The sequence below is a fragment of the Rhodnius prolixus genome, unplaced genomic scaffold, assembly GCF_049639745.1.
Source record: "Rhodnius prolixus isolate KJV_2025 unplaced genomic scaffold, Rpr scaffold_6, whole genome shotgun sequence".
Classification (NCBI taxonomy): domain Eukaryota; kingdom Metazoa; phylum Arthropoda; class Insecta; order Hemiptera; family Reduviidae; genus Rhodnius; species Rhodnius prolixus.
In genome coordinates this window covers 25,564,004-25,579,644 of record NW_027411634.1, presented here as the reverse complement: position 1 = coordinate 25,579,644, position 15,641 = coordinate 25,564,004, and the positions used below count along the sequence as shown (strand labels likewise).

Here is a 15,641-nt window from a genome sequence, read left to right as displayed (position 1 = left end):
AATGCCCAAAATGGAGACAGTACCCAGTACCACAATACATATTAGTTTACTTCACTACACTAATTTTAAATAAATGAAAAATAAAGCTGAATAAAATGATTACCAATGCGGAATGATTCGATGAAAAAGCAATATAAACCGTAGTCAATACACAATATTCTTGATCAATATTTCAAAAATTAATTTCAAAAAGATGAAATAATGAAATATTGTGACCATAGATTAAGACTGACTTCTATCTGCTTCACCAGTTAGATGTCAATAAAATAATCACAAAAGCGCTATCAACAAAATGAAAAGTATTCCCTTGTTTGTAAACATTAATAGTTGACCAAATAATATATTTGAATTTCCAGTAGATCAGTTATTTGTAGCAAAGAATAAAAAGAATAGTGTAAGGCGTCAGTAACCAATCACACCTTGTTTTAGAACTGCACTTGAAAAAAAAAAAAAAAAATGCTAACAGTATTAGTTTGAACCCTTATACCAACTACTACTTAATGTCTTATGGAATCCACAAAAGCAAAACCTTTTGCTCTTCAGAAATCATGAATAAAAACCAAGCCACCAAGGATTTGCTTGGCAGAATATAATAGTACAGCTTATTCAGCTGAAATTCAAGAAGTATTCAATGCCGCTTAATAGATCGATGTCACATGAATAGACTGGTAAGACAGCTAATAAAATACTCGAGGCATGTAGAGTGGGCTTTCGGACAATATATATTCTGATATATAAGTATATTTTTTTATACTATACCACCTTTATTTAAAAAAAAATGTTAATAGGGTGAAGGGACCAGTAATTGACTGCTTAAGAAAAAATTCGAGTTTAAGATAGAATAACTTCCGTTATTTTGGCTCCAGGTGTAGGTTGTAAAATTGTACCGCTCCAGTAGGATGTATTTTATTTTATTAATATTTTAAAAGCAGTAAATTCGATCTTTATGTCAACCAAAAATGATTTTTTTTGGAAGTATGTCAGTGACCCAGTAATTGACATACCGAATTTTCGGTGGAACCAGTGTTTGACATGGGGTGGGACCAGTAATTGACATACAAATATATTCATGAAACGACATAAGGTATGCATTCAAAATCACTTTTAAATCTAAATAAATCACCTAAATCACTTTTTCAATTGGATTTATAACAAAAATTAGTCTTATTCATAATTAATTACAATCAGTTTTTAAATAGGCAAACCTAAATAATCTAATATTTTTTCAACATTGCCCTTTTTTATGCAGTTTTTGACGATCAACCCTTACACAACTGTCCTACCGGACAATTTTAATTAAGTTTAAACCAAGACAGGTAATTTGAAGAACAGTCCTTACTTTCAATAGTACCAAGGAGATATTAGCTAAAATGCTTGTTAGATCGTACACAATGTCTGTCGGCTCGCTTTTATCTCTTTCTCTCAACTCTTCCGCTCTCTTCTCCTTTCAAGTTTCCGCTAAATATTTTGTTACTTAAACCCTTTTTTGGGAACTTTTTTAGTTCTCACTTTACCAAACTACCCTCTCTACTTCCGATTAGACTATGTGGTCACATCCTTGTTTCATTCATTCCGCCTATAACGCTGCTACCGATGGCATCTACGCGTCTTTGGGTTCGAGTTGTTGGTGCTTTCTAGTGAACCAAATTTCTCCTAGCTTCCCTTCTTTTGGAGCGCTTCGCTAATATTTTCCACAATCTGTGCTGCCAGTGTCATTTGCTTCGAAACCAAACTATCTGAATGTAATTCATTCTTACTTTCTGCATCTATTCAGTATTTTATTGTTTATTATTACTGAGTTACCTCTTGGGCACATGTATATATACATTGTGTGCACGTTCATCGCGTCCCGCCACAGGTTGTAAGCATTCGCACTTATAACAGTAATAAATAAATGAAACGTCAATGAAGAAACAACTAGATTAAAAAATATATATCTGTTATTGACTCTTTAACTTGGAAAGGATAGGTATTAATATACACATACCTACAAATAAACCACTGATATTCACATAACTAGGTAACCAATTGACAAAAATATGTGTTATTAAAATAGGCACACCATAAAAGAAAAAATGAATGAAAAAACAAAATATTCTTTCGGAATACATAGGAAATGAACATCATAATATATCTTACGTAATTGATAATTAGCCACTTGAAATCACAAGCCATTTGAAAACCTCACACATCAAGGGTTTTATTAAATTGGTAACGTTCTCCATACAGTAGTAAAGGGCGATCCAACCTTCAACTATTTAGGAATTAAAAATGGTTTTCATACCGATTTCATTTTTTTTTAATACAGTTTAGCCTATTTAGCCTGTGGGATGCTATATATTCGTCTTCGGTCAACATGTCTGTTAATTGGTAAATACAATAGATCTTACAAACATTTTTATGTTATTAATGTGTAACATCACAAAGTCACCAACTCTCCACGTATGTTTGATTTCGCACCTGGTACTTCTCTTGAGGGAGCTTCATTTTTCCCCTGGCCGTTTTATTTGATGGAATTCTATGGTTCAGCCATTTCCTCCCTTTCTTCTTTGTCATGTGGCTAGGACCCAAAACTGAGGGAGAATGAGAGATTTTCCAACTCCGATAAGTGGGCGTCGTTTTTATCAATCACGTAGGTCTCGTGAAGCTGTTCGGCGATCACGATTATTTCAGTTTGTTGTCCATACATTGTTGTTCTCTACAGAATAATCATTCTGCATGCCCTCTTGAAATAAGGCGTACATTTGCTAATTCATTAATTTAAACATATTTTGTTGGAAGTTTTACTATTTATTTTGCCGATTTTTATCAATGATTTTATTTTACAATGATTGAATTTTTAATTATAATAAAATTTATCAACCTATCTTATCATTTTCCCAGGATGTCAATCACTGGTCTCAAACAAAAAAGCTGTAGGACTAGTAATTGACATACATGTCAATTACTGGGCAGATTGCCGTTTCAAGGACCAGTGATTGACAGCCCCAGTTTAATCCTCAATGCTTCTTATAATTAAAAAAAAAACTACATAAATGAAATCTACAAGTAATACTAATTATAACAGAACATTGATAACCACACGAACATATGAACAAATAAACGAAAAATAAGAAAAAAGGAAAATTATTTTCTTATCAATCCTCCTTAGCAACGGCTTGTTTTTTCCTTGATTTTGAACTTTTAACACAAATAACCTTCCACTGATACCAAAAAACCTTCCAATAATTAATATTTTTCTGGAACTGCTGCACAAAGGCTTCTCAATAACGAAATTGAAAGAATCACCACTAAAAACGGCTCAAATCCCTTATAATACCAGTTTATTTCTGGTATGTCAATTACTGGTGCCCGGTCAATTACTGGTCCCTTCACCCTAGTTATTTATTAAATTAAGAGAAAGAAAAGTGTTAAGTGAGTGTTTTGAAGTGTGTACCTTCAAATTTGATCGCATCCACTTTAAAGCACATAATTACTTATATAAAAACCATCTAGATAGTATAATTGCATTTCATATTTTCACTGAAAAGTAATGTTTACAAAAAAAATGGCTCCCCAGCATCCTTTAAAAAAAAATGCAGTCATATATAAATCTATTTTTTCCGCAGTTTCAGAGTCACTTACACGAAAAAGGAATGAAATTCTTCACTAACCACTAGTTCTTTTTCTCCGACCATCAAGATAGTTTCCATTAATTAAAAGTAAATGTTTCATATTCTTCCTATAATTGGAACATTTCTTTCAGAATGTTTTAGGAAATTCAATCTGAAACCAAGGAAAATACAAATTTATAAAATTCGAAATTAAAAGCTATTATTTAGTTGATAAGTGTTTTAACTTTACAAACTTTTCGCATAAAAATGATTAAAAATAAATTACCTTTTTGGTAAAATTAACACAAAATACAAGAGAAAATTACAAATTCTAGTACAAGAGAAAACCTTTAGAAATATTATTACACTTCCTTCATTCTGCTGTTATGTTGTTTTCCTTGTTATTACAGCGAAATTGAAAGAGATTAAGACAGGAGTAACTAAATAAATTTAATTATACTTCAGAAAGTGTGCGTTTGTTACTTAACGTGTGTATGCATATAAATTTATTTGTGGCAGTGTATAGTAGAATTACTTTTAGGAAATGGCCAGAATGTTGGACTGGTAGGAATTCTTTGCTGAGAACTATTATCTACTAAATTACATGGAATTTCCATTTGTAAAAAAATAAAAATAATTGAAGAATCTAAATATCTTTTTGGTACAGTTTGTAATTAAATAATTGAATTGTTTTTATTAACTTTCCATTAGTAACAAGTTGTGGAATGTGATCAATGAAACAATAGAGTTCAGCGAAAAAAGTGGCAATCCTTCCAGGAATCCGAAATCGGTATTCTGATGTAGTGTACCACCAAAAAATACCTTAATTTTGGGGGATGGAGAAAGGAATGTTACAAATAAATCAATAATTATGCAGATACCAGGTAGCACGCCAATTATCATAAACATTGTGAAAACTGTTTTCAAATTAAGGTAAAAAAAGAAAAAGTTAGAAACAAAGTATTTTTTCCATTAACCTATTTTTTTAAAATTCAAAATTCTTTCACTGCTTTTGCATATTACAAACTTATCCCCCTCTATTATAACCTTCCAGGTTTGCGATTCTTCTTCCACCAAACTCCCTTCCATACCACTCTATCTTTAGTAGAGCCACTCATTTCTCTCTCCACAATTTTACCTTTTTCCTTTTCCTATTAACCAGCTACACTTCCCAAACATGACTGACTGCCACAGACAAGACCAAACCATTGCAGCCTATTTAAAATTGGTTGTTATTATGACAATACGAAACCAGGTTTTTTTTCCCTAGTATTTTCCTCTTATCTTTGTCGGGTCCATCTCACTTGCCTGAATCTAACTTTTGAGTGCCCTGACTAAAGTCTAAATCACGATAAGTAAATAAGAAATGTCGTCCTCATCTCGAAAAGCTTGATTTCGTTAGTAATGTCTCTGCCATTGAGAAAGCCTTAATGCGACAGTTACTATTTCCTAACTTTTACGATAGATCTGCTCACTAATCTTTATTCAGATGTGGCCCGAGATATTTAAAAATTTCGTGCCTGGCCTAGGTTTTCTCTTCCTATTCTAATTACTCCACAAATCTACGTGACGCTTTTCTTATCCTCTTAATTTTATTTTTTCCGGCTCTGATCACTAGGTTAATTTTTGCAACACCGCTTAACCGATTTTTCTATAATTTGAAATTTAGCAACGCTACAATGTAACTTGAAATTACAAAAACGGTAGAACAGTAACTTGCTCCGTTTACTTGAAAAGAAAGCTCAAGAAGCAATAACCAACCGAACCCACAAATATCAAATTTTGGGGGGTAAAGTTTCAAATTAAATTGTTGACCCCATTAAAAATTGTATTAGAAGCTATGAGAAAGAGAAAGTAAAGTGAACAATCAGACTTAGTTGTCTTTTATAATCAAATACATTATTTAATTTACTAAAATAAATAGTCTGTTCCTAACTAGCTATCTCAGACAAACGGCTGCAAGCAAAGTTACCATACATACAATAAGTATCTAAAAATGAAGTTTTTATTAATGGTGGAACGACTGTTCAGCATACGACGCTTTTATTACTTTTAACTTTTAGCGGTGTATTTACGCAACTAAATCCAATCGTACATAAAACATATTCAGAGTCATCAAGACACCAGAAATCAGTTCAATTATTGTTCGGCATTAATTAACTCTATCACTTTAAATAATTAAATATATTACGGTAATAGCATAATAAGGTGGTGCGGAAGTATTGTTTCGTGATTCTAATTAGAGGAAACTTCTCTAAGAATACTGACAAAGTTAGACGGACCCTGAGAAACTGCGAAGTGAACTGTTTAAATAAATAACCTATTATAAATAGGTGCTTCAGAATATCAACTCAGGACCTGAGTAAACATCATATTTATTCAAGAAATATGGTTGGTTGCTGAAATTACTACTAAGTACTTGAACTAAGGGGTTAATTACAGATTCACATTCCTTTCTCGAAATTGATTTATGTTGGACAAACAAATATGTTATATCTTCACCACATTCGATGTTAAGTAAAATTATATTATTTCTTAATGACATTATTTCATTTGTAATATTAAAAAAAAATTTTCACTATTCACAAAAGTTACATCATTCCCAAAGTAGAACTATTCCAATAACTAGGATAGCAAACAGGTCGATTTCACTGAAAATAAAGACTTCCTACTCTCATTAACAGTATCATTTGAAATTAGAAACACACATGTTATTTGAAATTAAGATGACAATGTATACTTTTATCTATAGCCTCTCCTAATGAAATATTAATATTCTTAAACTGCTTATTAATGCCTAACTAAGCAGTAATGTGAATTGATTAGGTATTAATTCTATTATTATTCTTATGGCGCTCAGAACATTTTTAGTGTTCCCTCAGTTATTAGACAGCGGGGCAATCACAGCGATTGTTTTTAAAGGCTCCTAGAATAGAAAATTTAAGAGCAGAACTGCAACGATTTCCTTATTTTGGCATGTTTTGAAATTGTTTTAAAATTCCCTCCACTAGACAATTCGTAACGATAAATTCAAATTATGAGACTGAAAAGAAACAATCAAATACAAAATAAATCATGAACAATAAATTCACTTTCAATCGGTCTATTGTTGGAGGAAAAACCCACCATTCATTCCCTAACCCAATTTTTTAGAGAATTATCAGACAGAAAAAGAATGCTCTGGATTGTGTACATCTCCCACTTTGCAAGCGAATTATTAATATAAAATATTATTATAGAAGATTATTACTATATCTGTCAATAATTATTTCAAAAGCCGTTTCGTTGAGTGAATGCAACTTAATCCAAAATATTAAGTTACATTCGCGAAGATAACAAAGTATATACGAGTATGATGCATAGAATGGATTAAGTGTAAGAGTATAGTGTGTACTCTAATTTAGGCATTATGCCAAAAGAATCACTCAAGCGAGATCTAAAGCCCACAAGGTAGGTGAAGCGAACTTGGCTTATGTTCAGAATTCTAAAACCTTATGAAAACTGAAGAAAAAGCGCCTAAATAGTCCATCTTCACCAACACTTCACTCAGATGTACTAATTAAAAGAGATAGCTTCTTAAAAATAAGCACCTCCAAGAAGATTTGCCAATCCCTGAAGTGGCTGGTGGCTCTATATATTTTAGATTTGGCATTCCCAGAGAAATGGAGTGTTTTTGTGGACAGCTTCCTCTATACAATTATAATTGCTTCATTGATCTCCTACAATTCCAACTGACATTCCGACATTTTTCCGCGCTGCTCCATCTGAGAGCGCACGCAAGTTCGGTAGTGATCAGAGTGCATCAACAGACAATGAGCTGTAGAAGGCTCATAGAAAGAGAAAATCTAAGGGCAGGCATCTGGATTAGAACTCGGAATCTCCGTGGAGGAAGCTATTGCACTTACTTTGCTCGTCCCTTTCCTAAAAAAATCCTAAAGATAAATTTATTCAGTTTCACAAACCAAGGGCAAACTAACCAGATAATTTTATTAAAACTTTTGTAAATATTTGCTTACTAAGCAGTAAGCAAAGCAAAGTAAGCTAAGCAGTAACAAAATGAACGTATATACACATATATATATATATATATAATTTTTTTTTAAGTAGTTTGGCTGAAGAAGTGCTTCTTTTTCATTCGTCGGTTAGTGTATAAAGTAAGGAACAATAGATGTGAAGTTAAATGTTTGTTAATCGTTAGTTAAATATCTGAGACACAACTGTCATTCTGTTTATATAAGGAGTTAGTCTTAATGGCAAGTAAATAAATATCAGATGTATCTGTTATATCCAAATTAGAAGTTTTTATTAAACAAAGAAGTAGTTTTTTCAACTTTAACTCTATTGATAATTTTATTTATTTTACTAAGCTGTAGCAATAATCGTGGATTTACCATCTTACAATTTAAAATTTGTTAATCACCTTTTAAGTTACCTTTCGAGTAACGCCTGTAAATTCCATTTTCAGTTCCTTGGTTTTTGTAATTTTTTTTCTAAAGGAAATACGTTCGCCATGGAGAGTAGAGGTCCAATATAAGATCAAGTTCATGGCGACTTTTCGAAGTCTTGCGTTGTTTGTTGTAGAAATACTTTTCGACAATATCTGAGACTACAAATATCCGCAGCCTTTTTAATGTACTGTGTGTTGATCACAATTCGAATGATCGCAACTAGCGAATAGGAAGTTACAGTTTGGAGGTAACTGCATTATCGTAAAGAATCATCTCAAAAGTGAATGTGTTCATAGTTCCACCTAATTCTATAGCATCGCTTTCCCTCAAATGTTTCTCTTCAGAATGTCAAAATATATCACTTTTTAATGGTAAGAAGATAAGGAGCAAGGCTGCGTAAATCACGCCAATCGTTTTTAGAAATGAAAATTGAATTTTTAGCTTCTTTCTACAAGAAAAATGGTATCAGAAACAATTCACTTTCGCAGACGTACTGTCTTCCAATTTTACTTCACCTACACCTACACTTCTAGGCTGTATAGAAATTTTGGAATATAAATTGACAAGAAAGTCAAATGGAACACGAACACACGATTGAAACTCCATTCCTACTAGCAGTAATAAACTGGACAATAATAGAATATAAAATTAAAGAAAAAATAGTAATGCGCAGTAAGCACCTGGAGATACTCGAGTGTAGTGCCGGCTTCTTCCATAATTGGACATTATCTTTGGAGGCTTCAAATAAGAGAAAATCTAAGAGCAAGTACTGGAAGCAAACACCGCGTTCTCTGTACACAACCTCTGAATATTATTCAACAATTCCTACCTTCAGAAAAAAATATTTCTATATTTTATTTTAAGGCGCAGTAACAACTGAGATTATTGGCGCCAAAATCATTTTTCAGGGCACTACCTGCCTCAGGGCAGTGTTTTCTCGTTCTAGAAAACAAAGCCCTCAGAAGGCAGTGAGCTGTAAGAAGCTAGAAAGAGAAAATTTATGGGCTAGAAGCTGGATTCGATCCCGGATTCTTCACGTGGGAATCCACCAGTACACTAACCATTTAACTAATCTCTTTTCTAAAGTAAGCTTTTGTTTGTTATTATTTATCCAGTTAACTGCATATATTCTTTCAATTACGAAAGATATGTTTATAAACAGAAACCATACTCAATAGTCGATATTGAATCTCCACGACAAATTACGAGTATGATATTTAAACCATGTGATATAATGTGGTTAAGGATTATAATTTATTAAATATAATAAAGAATACGACATAATTATACTTACCGCCAATTCCATTTTTAGGAATAGATTTCTTGGGGCAAACTTATTGTGAAGCAGCAAGTAGAACCAGCCACTTTAGCCAAGTGCAATCTAAATTAAGGCAGCTCTCTAGATGAAGTTACATTTCGAATTCCAACTGGTTTATGAATTTGTTTTAAGATGTAATTGAATTTGATTCTATTTAACATTACACTTATGTAAGAATGTTTATTAAAAACTAGGTTAAATTCATTAAAGCAACATAACTGACTGTTACAAACCTACAAACATGTTTACATACTTAGAAGTGCACGTTGACAGGGCAAATTAAACCATCATTTTGGTTTATCTTTCTTTTGAGTTTTGCAAAAAAAAAGAACTTACTTTTTTACTAACGTACGTGGTTAATCTTTAAAATAGCCCACGGAGGTGTGGCCTAATATCGAAGTGATTTTGATTCGCTGTTACCATGTAACCCGCCAGATTTAAATGTAAATATAAAATATTTATTTAAATCTGGCGGGTTACATTTTAACAGCGAATCAAAATCACTTCGAATTACTACTTCAAGATTGATAATTTTATTTAATTTTTTTTCGTTGGGGGCTGTGCCCCCACCCCGTGATCTATTTTATATTTTTATGGGGGCTTCGCCGCCACACCCCACCCAACCATAACTAATCCACACACACAACTCTAATTTGTAATTCAGACACATGACTATGAAAAACAAAACAAGAGTAGCCTACCTTATTCAGTGCAATCCCTATCCTTCTTTTTGTACACTATTCACTCCCTCAAATAATGCTCTCATGTGATCGCCCATGGAAGAATGACTCCTTTTCATACTTATCATCTCACTTCCACACTTCGGACATACATATCTATTACTAATTTAACCAACACCCGTTCAAAATTTTAAAACTTTCATCTCTCCATCCTCACTACATTCATGCTTTAAATAAAAAGAAAAACAATAAACATGCCTCACCCCGTGGTTTTTAGATTAACATACATAAACTCATAATTTAAATAAACATGCCTAGTTTTTAGACTGGATATCCTCAAAGAACTATATTTCTGAAGAAGTAGCTAGAAACTTTTAAATTAAGTGTTACTGCAATCTTTTTTTATGAATAATTTAGAAAGTTCACAATAAATATCTGTTAAAAAATTATGAAAAATAAGAGATTGAAAGGAAATACATGGTAAACAGAGAAAATATTAAGAACCTAAAATTATCTTCTAAATTGTCAATTTATCGCTAGAACCAATTTATTCCAGCTTAATTGAATTCACAACAAATGCACATTTAATAATGACAATTAAGGGAAGGGATTAGCTATGCGGTTAGCGGACTGGACTCCCACGCGGAGGTCCCGGGTTCGAATCCAGCTGCTGACTCTTAGATTTTCTCTTCCTAGGAGCTTCTTACAGCTCACTGTCCGGTGATGGACAGGGTTGTCTGTAACGAGAGAACACTGTGCGGAGGCCGGCAGTGCACTGGAAAAAGCTCCGGGCGCCAATAACCTTAGATGTTGACGCGCTTTAAATCATTAAAAAAAAAAAAATAATGACAATTAAATAACGATTTAAAATATAAGAACATAATTTACATATTAATACGAAAATACTTTCGATCACTCTAAAAACTGTTTTAAATCTAAAATATTGATAATATTCAAAGATAAACCAAGATCTGAAATTAAGCTATTTGAAAATTAAAATAAAAGTTTCATTTTTTCAAGGAACATTTTCGGATGACTGTATGCCTTACGAAATCTATGCAAGGGTATAAAATACATTTTTATTTATTTATTTGAAAAATGGATGGTAAATCTTTCTGCATAATTTTGCAATATGTGTGTCTGTGTAGAAATTTCGTGGATTTCAATGGTCATAGCAAGCTTGTTTTCTTATTTCTTTCCAGTTTCGGGCATTTATCCCTCATCAGAGTTGCTTTATTGTAGCTAAGATTGAAATCTACTTGTAAAGCTTCTTCAAAGATTTCAATGGCCAACTGAATGGTTTTGAAACAGATTTTAAAATCTTTGAAGATGATAATAAATTTTTATTGAAAACGGAGTCAATAATTGGTCATTTCTTTATTAGTGGAGTAGGTATTACTTTTCAGCTAAATTTATTGTACAAATAAGCATTAAAACTCTGTAGTAAAGAAGCATATTCTTCAAAAGTTAAATCAGAAATTTTATGTGGAGAGAAATATTTCTTAGTTTTATATGAGAGTATTTATGTCAACGAGCAGGATTATTGGGGAGTATATGTCAGTTACTCTAACTGACATAAACTTGCCAACCTTGCAAGTAGGAGTTATTATAACATTAGGAAACAAACCCAATGGTGCCCCAGAATTTTCCATCCAACCAACTATAAAATGTTTACTCTGATTTATTTTAAATGTATTAAAATTTTAGTTTTTAGGCCTGTTACTTTCTAATAAAATATATATTATGAAACTGCATACATTTCTTTTTGTATCACTTAATTGAAATATTTCTGGTTGAGGGAACTTATAAAATATATATTTATTTTTTTAATAAATAGTTCCCTTAATTTCTAACACAGCAGAAAATTACAGATTTGAAAAAGAGAAAAATTCATATAGAGGGATTTTGTTTCGGAGCAACTCTTTAGAAATATATAGCGCTGAATTATCTCTAAATAATCCTCTATAATCGCTAATAATGAAACCCTTGCGTCCCACACAAGTCTCCAGTCTTTTCATGGGCTTGTTTAAGGAGTTCTTCGTAACAAATAGTTTGATAGAAGAGACATACTTTCGCGAACCCTCTTCATCAGAGTACTGGAAGTTGCCGCATTATTTATTAGGGCAAATTTATGTAAATGGAACTATGAATACAGATGGCTTACTTTAATTTAGCTGAGTTTTTACGGCATTCGCCGAGTATCCTACTTGTATTTAGAAGCAAAAACAACTAATTAGATGCACCCCGGAAATTTAAAAAATTCAGTCAAATTCTTAGGTTTCTTCATAGACTATTATAACACTGTATGCGAAAAAATGTTCCAGTAATCAATAAGAGATACGACTGACTTTTCAAACGGGTGATCACTCTTTAAAATTGGAAATTCCTTTGAATATAAGGATTCCTTGATCTCAGACAATGACAAAAAGCGAAATATTCAAGGCACAAATTAGAAACTAACAGTAGAATTTTTCAAAATGTGTTTGCATTCTTGCAAGACTTCAATTTTATTGGAGCGTAAGAATGTTCAGCAAACCAAATCCCTCCGTCATTAGTTCCTTTGATCCGATTCTTTGTTTTCACACTGTGCTGAGTACAATCTCACCTAGGAATCGAACTGTCAATTCTTTTACCAAACGTGAAACCGCTAGCCACTCGATCGTGCTTGAAGGTCAAATAATTTAAATGGTGAAGTGTGTTTGAAAAAAGAACGGAATACTTCTCTTTTGTGAGAAGTAATTGAATTGTAAATTGTAACAGCACTTAACGAATTGCCATCGATTTGGTGTTGACCTTAGTAGGCATTCACCAGAAACTGAAAATTTAAAAAAAAAAAAAAACGCAGTCGCCCCAAAGTGGCTGTTAAATATTTTTAAGGTAAATGTAAAACATCAATGATTACCTACAATGCGGTATGTCTTAGATATACTGTTTCAGAATAGTCAATAATGATCATCGTATAAGTTATAAAGTCTTCGTTGTCAGTCCCTACTTTACGAATTTGCCCCTTCCGAGGTTAGAAAGTAATTGATATCAGGTAAATATAGGAGAATCTGAAATTATAATTTACCTGCACAAAGGAAATCAAAACAGCGGTTGCATAATTTTCCAGAGCCTTTGTAGTTGCCATCAATCAGATTATTGGAGAATACAATTATTTCTGATAAATGGTCCAGTTATCAAGGGCTTTTATGGAAATAAGTGTTAATAAAATACCCAAAATTTTTATATTGAAAAAACTGTAGAAATGTTTATTTGGTTTGAATTGCTATGATTTTTATTCAAATATTTTATTTCAGGAATCTATAAAACCACTAGCAGTTTCTATTTTCTCCATCCTATGGATGTGAATCGTGGACAACAAATTATTAAGAAGCCTAACATCTTCAGTTTGCAGAGACGAGGTTTCTCCGAATTCAAGGCAAGATCAGAAGTTTATATCAAGAACGTTAATATTGTTATTAGAACTGCAAATAATGCGAAGATTTTGTGCCTCCAAAGACTCTTATAACGTTTCGTTTGGTAAGTTTAGATCCACAAAATGATGTGCTAGACAACCTCTCTTGCAAATCTATCAGTCCTTTCGTTGCCTTCGATCTCTGTATGTCTAGGGATGCAAAACAGTTTAACTTTCTTTCCTTGGGCAAGACGATACAATCATCTCCTGCATTGTCCGATCAGCTTAGAATCCCAGCTACCAGAGAAGATCTTTAACTCCTTCGCATTATTCTGGATCGCCTTCAGCGCTTCGCAGCATTTCATTATTCCGTATTACTTACTCCACCTGGAAAACTGCCTTACCATATCATGCCTTGTTCAAGTCTACCTTAGATCTAAACACCTGCTATCTCGTTAAATTGCATTGCTAATTTATTAATTGAGAGAGCGCAGCTGAGGTGGTTTTACCACAAAAAACAATTGAAGAACATCAGCAATCTAGGAAGGAAGATGAAAGAGAATAAATTGGTTCAGTAGGATTAAAGAAAGGGTCCTAAGAGGAGAAATAGGATGGCCAGATCCCAAAAAGTTGGTGCAGGATAGACAGAAGGCACTGTAAACCTCTACTCCGAACATAGATGAGGGCAGGCCTAAGTATATTTGTTCACAGGATATTTTCACATCCTTCGATATTTTCTTTTTCAAATATTGATTTGCTTCCTTTAAGGGAATCTAATTCGGTTGGACAATTTCGCCTGAGCTCTGTAAAATGCTACCAATGTGAATCAACCATTATACTGAAATTCCAAATTTTAAACTGAAACTTCAAGTTTATGAGCTTGACATACAAGTTGTTATTACACACATCACTTGCTTTCAATTGCTGATTTAATTTTGATGCAACTTCTACTTTTGATAGTTCCCAGCGGAGAATTAGATGTAACATACATCCTGGTGTAGTTTGCCCTAATTGTTTATATTCTTTATTATGTACATTGGTATACATAAAAAACACTGCTGGTGATCCTGATTCATTAATGATGTAGCACAGTAAAGTAGTTTTATAGAGTGCACTTACCGTAAAGGGCTTACGATAGAATTGTGTTTCAAAGATGAAGGTACAAGGCAGTTTGTTGTTAGACCACCAATGTTTTATAACAAATAAAAGAAGATTTAAGGCCCACTTTCATTTTATTTTCTCTAATTAATTTGTGGTAAACACAGAAACACTTTTTAGAACATAAATTTCGCAAATACATATCTTTACTCGCTTTCTACAACACGTTAGCGCATAATGTTGGCAAGAAATTTTAAATTATACTTACAATGTACTTTTGAGTTATTACCTACATAAGTTAGATGATGTTTAGAAGTTTTAAGAAAATAGTTGCACCTCCAGTAAAAAATAAAATGTAAAACTTTCCTAGCCAAAACCAAATCTGATACTCTTTGAATCCCAAAATGAAATTTCGATTTCTTAAGATTTTTGAATGTGAGCCTTTCTATATAAAACGTACAGCTAAAGAGAAAACAGAAGCTCTCACCGAAAACATTTTTGACTCTCTCAGTTTAAAGTAAGAATAGATCTTGAATGAAGTTCAAGACGGTTTACAAAAATTTCTGTGTATTTAAAAAGATATATTATGTATAAAAAAAAACTCAAGCTTAAAACCGGTTTTCTCCTAAAAACATCCTGTTAACACAGGACAGTCTACATTCTGTTTAATTAATACTAATTAGACCAGAGAAACTGGTGCCTCGCTAGTAACTGCTCTCAGGCTTCTGACAGTGTTCTTTCATTCACTATGGAGCATTGAAGTATTAAGGATTGGAATTCATCTCTTTTATTAAATTGAAACTTACATTGGAAATTAAAATTGTAAGTAACAGAGGAACTTCTACACAGAAAGGGCCAACCAAACTAGACTTTAAAAGAAAAAAGCGTCAACAAGATCAATTATGAAAAACTTTGGCGATAATTCCTTTTTTACTCCGCATTTTTTTTTTATATAATTTACTTTTATTTTCTAGAAGTTAGGTATTAATAACATCAGAAATAAATAAATAAATTCAAGAAGAGAGTAATGGAACTTAAATTTTGGTCTATTCCAATTACTACAGAAACATCCAAGAATTCAAAACTATTATAATTTTCTCTTACATT

The 15,641-nt window shown here is 32.5% G+C and overlaps 1 protein-coding gene and 1 long non-coding RNA gene across 11 annotated transcripts in view; one reads left to right on the top strand and one right to left on the bottom strand.

The window, feature by feature from the left end:
- The window catches only part of LOC141461488 (uncharacterized), a 37,155-nt gene extending 22,140 nt beyond the window's left edge, over positions 1-15,015 (top strand). Inside the window, exon 3 of the long non-coding RNA XR_012462942.1 lies at positions 13,339-15,015. This is a non-coding gene — a long non-coding RNA (uncharacterized lncRNA). The remainder of the gene's footprint in view (positions 1-13,338) is intronic.
- LOC141461484 (neuronal acetylcholine receptor subunit alpha-3-like) overlaps positions 1-15,641 on the bottom strand; it is a 200,028-nt gene that overhangs the window by 51,673 nt on the left and 132,714 nt on the right. For 4 of the 10 annotated variants that reach the window (XM_074142630.1, XM_074142634.1, XM_074142635.1 and 1 more), the window contains exons 1-3: positions 9,593-9,732; positions 9,336-9,509; positions 3,625-3,765 (exon numbers count right to left, since the gene is read on the bottom strand). The exons of 2 other annotated variants lie outside the window; for them this stretch is intronic. The gene's annotated coding sequence lies outside the window, so the exon portion shown is untranslated. Of the gene's footprint in view, positions 1-3,624; positions 3,766-9,335; positions 9,510-9,592; positions 9,746-15,641 lie in introns of those variants that run through there. 4 more of the 10 variants (XM_074142633.1, XM_074142636.1, XM_074142632.1 and 1 more) reach the window with 3 other exon arrangements.